Source organism: Erpetoichthys calabaricus, chromosome 18 (genome assembly GCF_900747795.2).
Source record: "Erpetoichthys calabaricus chromosome 18, fErpCal1.3, whole genome shotgun sequence".
In the NCBI taxonomy this organism is placed as follows: domain Eukaryota; kingdom Metazoa; phylum Chordata; class Cladistia; order Polypteriformes; family Polypteridae; genus Erpetoichthys; species Erpetoichthys calabaricus.
This window is the reverse complement of record NC_041411.2, coordinates 33,426,238-33,432,251: the sequence shown is the minus strand read 5'-3', so window position 1 is coordinate 33,432,251 and position 6,014 is coordinate 33,426,238.

Here is a 6,014-nt window from a genome sequence, read left to right as displayed (position 1 = left end):
CTTGTAATCTATATTTAACCTACTTCCTATTGTCCAAATGGCTTAAAATTTTGCATACTTACTCACTTCCGATGACAATACATGAATCAATAATCAGTTTCACTAATTGATCAATTAATCCATGTTAATTAAGAAATGAAATTTTCATATGAAGAATAGTTCAAGATTTCACCAATAGATGGCGCTATTAATGGATAGCACTAAAACAAACCATCCATCCATCCATTTTCCAACCCGCTGAATCCGAACATAGGGTCACGGGGGTCTGCTGGAGCCAATCCCAGCCAACACAGGGCACAAGGCAGGAACCAATCCCGGGCAGGGTGCCAACCCACCGCAGACTAAAACAAACCCAAGACTAAACAGTTGAAAATAATATGGATATATATATATATATACTGTATAATACTTTTTAGAAACCACACTTATATTAATTTGAAAGTGTACTAAGAAGTAAAAAATAAGTCTCTCATACATCACTCGTAAAATAAAAGGTGAGCGCTTCTAAGATTTTAAGAAGTCTTTTTTGAATGTTGATTGATGAAAAGAAGCGCTCACCTTTTATTTTACGAGTGATGTATGAGAGACTTATTTTTTACTTCTTAGTACACTTTCAAATTAATGTAAGTGTGGTTTTTAAAAAGTGTTATATATATACAGTATATCTATATTATTTTAATTGTTTGGACGGAAATAAAAATCCTTTGGGGGAGTGAGTAAAGCTGGAGTCAAGGTTCTGTAGCCTGAGGAAAACACATCATGGTGGAGCAGTGGTTAGCAGGTCCAGGGACTGTAACAGTTAGGTCAGTGTAAGTATGAGTGTGACATGTGCATGTTTTCTTCATGTGTGTGGTAAAGTGAGGTCCGTGGCTGTTTGCAATTTTAAGAAAATAATCGCCGCACGTGCGGCTTAAGGAGGGGGCGTGGTAGTGTGGCCGGAGTGGTACCCGGGTGCGATACGGGTGTGGGATCGCTCGTGTCCGATATTGAGGCTAGGAGTTGCTAATCGCCATACCAGGGCCACGTCCACATTATAAACAGGAGGAGCGCTAGTGCGAAGAAAGAAAAGAAAGAAAGAAAAAAATTGAAGGTTAGTGGGAATAAGCTGGAGAAGTGAAGAGCCTGTGCGGGAGCGAGCGAGTCGGCTCGCTGATAAATGCAGGCAGCTGGGAGGAGAGCCCCTCAGGAGGAGTGTTAGGCTGGTAGGGACAGCAGGAAGCGGTCGCTCCAGTTGAGCGATCTTAGGATCAGCTGTGCAGAGCCAGGGGACGGAAGGCTACCGGACCAGCAGGAGGTCAGCTGCAGGTAGGGCGACCAAAAAAAAGCCCGTTTGGGAGAAGCAGGGGAGCCGCCAACAAAAGGAAGAAGACACCAGGTTTTAAAAGAGGACAGTTTTCAGCCTGTTGTTTTTAACCTCGTTTTAAAGGAACATTTATTGGATTTTTAACCTCCACTTTTATCATCCTAATTTTATGGCTTATTTATTTATGGTGACACTGTTTTGATTTTGCTTTGACTGTTTTTAATAAAAGCGCTTTTGCACCTTTACACCATCCCCCTTTTCAGTCTGATTTGTCCCCATCAGACCAGCTCATCCGGTTACGTTACCGACAGTGTTGAATTCGAGGGCTACCAAATTTGGATGAGGGAGCGTGGAGCAGGACCCGCATTGTCACAATGTGTAGTCTGGGTTCTCAGATTTATTTGGTTTATGTGTGAGTAGAACCGTGTGAATTGTGATGGACTGGCCTCCTGCTCTATAGACCGGTCCAACTTCCCATAATCCTGTAAATGGTTTAATCATGTACTGTAGATGAATGAATATTTCTAACTGGAATGGTTTACCCACTAATTCAGCAATAATCAATGGGACTTCATATACCACATCATATCATAGCTCAGATCATTTCATAAATTGAGTTTGCAATCCTTAAAGATAAAGGTTCCTGCTTCTGAAGTCAGACATAGATCATTTATTAAAAGTGTAGGAAAATAAAGCAGTCTTTATTTCATATAGTCTCTGTCATCGAGATCCATCATGAGCTATTTACAAAGTAATTCCGTTTACAGTGGGACATGAGGCATGAGTATCACAGGGCAGCATAGTGGCACACTGGCTTACTACAGACCAAGAAATTTGGGGTTCAAATTTTAGGTTTGTAAGACTTTTAATTTTTTTTCTCTTCTGCTGATTATTTTTTTGAAGTCCATCCACGAAGTTATGAAGTTTAACTTTCTAACTCTCTAGTTAGGTTGAGAAGGTGGCTAGCTACAAAAATTTGTAAAAGAAAGTTGATCAATGAAACATGTTGCTTATAAGATTCTGCTGCTGTAGCGTATACCTGCCTGACTCCCAATTGAATGCTTAAAATCATGTGTTGTCTCTTTTTATTTCTGCTTTATTTCACAAATTCCTATAGAATGGCACGTTGGAGCATTGATTAGCCCTTCTGTCTCATGGGTTCCAGCATCCCAAAGATTAAATTTGATTCTCTTTGGAAGTTTGAGCCGTCTACTTTCATCTGAGTGGGCCTTCCTGTACGTAGTCTTGGCACATCTTTGTATATATAAAATCCAATGTCTGTCTGTGTGTCAGTCCGCTTTTCACAAGAGAACTACTTAACAGATTTAGATCGCTCTTTTTTCTATAATTTCCTTGAAAATTCCGGTTGATTTTGCGACTTCTCTCATCACACCAAGTATCATAGTTCGCTTGCAGTACCGATTTATTTGCGTGAATCAAAGAGATGCAGCGGGCCAAGGCGTGATATCCCGTGTAGTGGGACGTGACCCCAGCCTTCACTCTGGACAGCTGAACAGGATCAGTGGAGAGAGGAGACACAAACTGAAGGGTGAATGGTGCAAGTTTATTTACAAGAGTGCTGTACAACCAAAAATGCAGTAGTGTCAGGTGGGCTTTGAGACACAGTCCTTCAGCACTGACACATCTTCAGAAATAAATAAAAACAAATAAAAGGAAAAATATGGTGTATTTACAAAAACAGTGCATCCCTACAAAAACTACACACACACACAAATAATGAAGGTTGTCTTCTTTTATTTCTGGCTCAAGAAGGTCCTCCAACAGGGAAGAAAAAAAATGCACAAGAACAAAAAACAAGTGTGTGTTTAATATACAAAAACAATAGCACCAAACCCCAAATCAAAATTATCCCAGCACCAAATAAGTATATATACACGTCCACCAAAATGATCACTAGGAGATATATAACTATATATACAAAAGAATATGTACAAAATCACAACTGCTCCTCCAATAGCTCCTGCCTCGCCTTTAGATCCACTGACGACTCCTTAAATATAACCGGCAAGATTGTCCAGCCAATCTGCCATCCCGTCTACCTCACGCACCTATCCAGGTAGATACTAGCGCGTTCACGCCACGCCCCGAGCGACTATGTAATTAAAATTGAACACCGGCGTGTAAAAATGAACAAGTGCGGTGGAGCCCGTACTGACTGTTCTGTCGGCTCGACGTGTGTCCAGACACACTGCGCCTCACAGCGCTCACCCACTAGACGTTACCGCTGCAGCGCCCTCAACACACAAACGGTAAGCTCACTTCTTTACAACCTTATAAATTCCACTGCTTCATGTTTAATTCTTCTTCAACTTAAATTTGGTAATGCGCGACACGTGGCCCGTGTGAGGAGGGCTGGGGCCAGCCCTCCTCACACACGCACCAGCCTCGGGGCGTGTACCTTAACTCCGCTTAACTAGAAAATGAGAGAACAATGTAACACATTTAGATATTTTTTCTTACTTTAATTTGCTTGAACATTTCGTTTGCATTTGTGACTTTTGGTATTTGAAATTTCATTTTAGAAGCAAAAACGAAAATACGAAAAATGAAAGGAATTTTCAGATTTTGATTTTTGATTAAAGAATAAAATAAGGGAAAATAAGGTATTTTTTAATTCAGTGGTAACAAATAGCAGTCATTAACTTAAAATTAGACATAATTTTCTGGATTTATTTGTTATTTAAATAATGAAAGTGTTATAGCTCAAAAACAATAAAACAGACACATTTTCGTTGTCTGAAACCTGAGGTGGTACTTCTGCACGATTTTTGACAACACGTGCGAACAGTCCTCCTCCTCACAACACACCGACCGACGGCCTTGAACTTACACTGCATGGCATCTGCAGAGGATGGACTGTTAAATTGTTTTTCAGAACAGTAAAAGAGTGACACTCCGGGACGAGGACATGACTGCAGAAAAACTGAGTCGCATCTTTCAGGTAAAAATACAATCTTTGCAAACTTTGCTTCATTGATATAGCAGTTCTTTTAAGAAAGTTATTGTTATTACTTACTGCGAAACAGCTAACATTTGGTGATTTCATTTACTAACACTAAGTCTGGCAATTTTTATAGTGCTAGCATTTTGAATGTGTGTAAATGTGTGAATGGTCGCTCATTGACAAGTGTGACACATGTTAAGAAAACTTTCTGTAAATCACGTTGCTCTCCTAACATGTATTACATTTGTGCGCAGTTAATACTCGAAACGTTTACTAGCTATAGTAGCCGGTAAAAGTCAATGAGCAACCATTCAAAATGCTAGCACTATAAAAATTGCCAGACTTAGTGTTAGTAAATGAAATCACCAAATGGTAGCTGTTTCACAGTAAGTAACAACAATAACGTTCATATAAGAACTGCTACATCAATGAAGCAAAGTTTGCAAAGCTTGTATTTTTACCGGAAAGAAGCGGCTCAGCTTTTCTGCAGTCATGGCCTCGTCCCGGAGTGTCACTCTTTTAGTGTTCCGAAAAACTACGTAATGGTCCATCCTCTGGTGATGCCATGCAGTGTAACTTCAAGGCCGTTGGTCGATGTGTTGTGAGGAGGACTGTTCGCACGTGTTGTCAAAAATTGCGCAAAAGAAGAAGTACCTCCAGTTTGAGACAACGAAAATGTGTCTGTTTTATTGTTTTTGAGCTATAACACTTTCTTTATTTGAATCACAAATAAATCCAGAAAATTGTGTAATTTAAAGTTTATGACTGCTGTTTGTTACCACTGAATTAAAAAAAATACCTTTTCCCTTATTTTATTCTTTAATCAAAAATCAAAATCTGAAAATTCCTTTCATTTTCGTTTTTTCGTTTTTGCATCTAAAATGAAGTTTCAAATACCAAAAAGTACACGGACCCGGTTGTCATCGCGTTAAGTATCATAGTTCACTTGCGGTACCTATTTATTTGCGCGAATCCGAGAGAGACGGGGTGGGGCCTTCCTCACTCACGCACCAGTCTCGGGGGTGTACCTTATATCCGTTTAGCTAGCGAACGAGAGAACTACTTAACGGATTTATATCAAGTTTTTTTTTTTTTATAGAATTTGCTTGAACATTCTAGTTGATTTTGTGACTTCCCACATTGCGCTAAGTATCCTAGTTCGCTTGCAGGAGCGACATATCCGTGGTACTTCGAGACAGAGGCTGCAGGCCGTGTAGCGTGACGTTAGGAGTAGGGAGCCGGGCAGGGCCCTCCTCACTCGCGCACCAGCCTCCTTTCATATCTCGCTACCTCTGCGTTCTGGAGTGTAACTTGTCTCCGTTTAGCTAAGGATACCTTTTTTGTTTATTGATTTTTAAACTTTGACCTGTTTCACTACTACGCCAGTGGAGCCATGGTGGGGCGGCCAGTAATTGATAATTGAAGATTGTGTGTTCGCTTCCCGGTTCCTCCCTGTGTGGATAGCGCTTTGAGTACTGAGAAAAGCGCTATATAAGTGTAATTTATTATTATTAATTGTTAGTTATAATGTGGCCGAAGTGTGAGTGTGTGTGCCCTGTGACAGACTGGTACTCCATCCTGGATTGGTTCCTGGTTTACATGCAATGGTACGTGAACTGGCAGTTCAAGAATTAGATAGCAGGGTTAGAAAATGAATGAGTGTAATACCAGGCAAAGGTTAGGAGCACGTGCCAATGCAGTGCATTGCTGCACCCACCACATGACAAAACCCCTCAGGATCCCAGA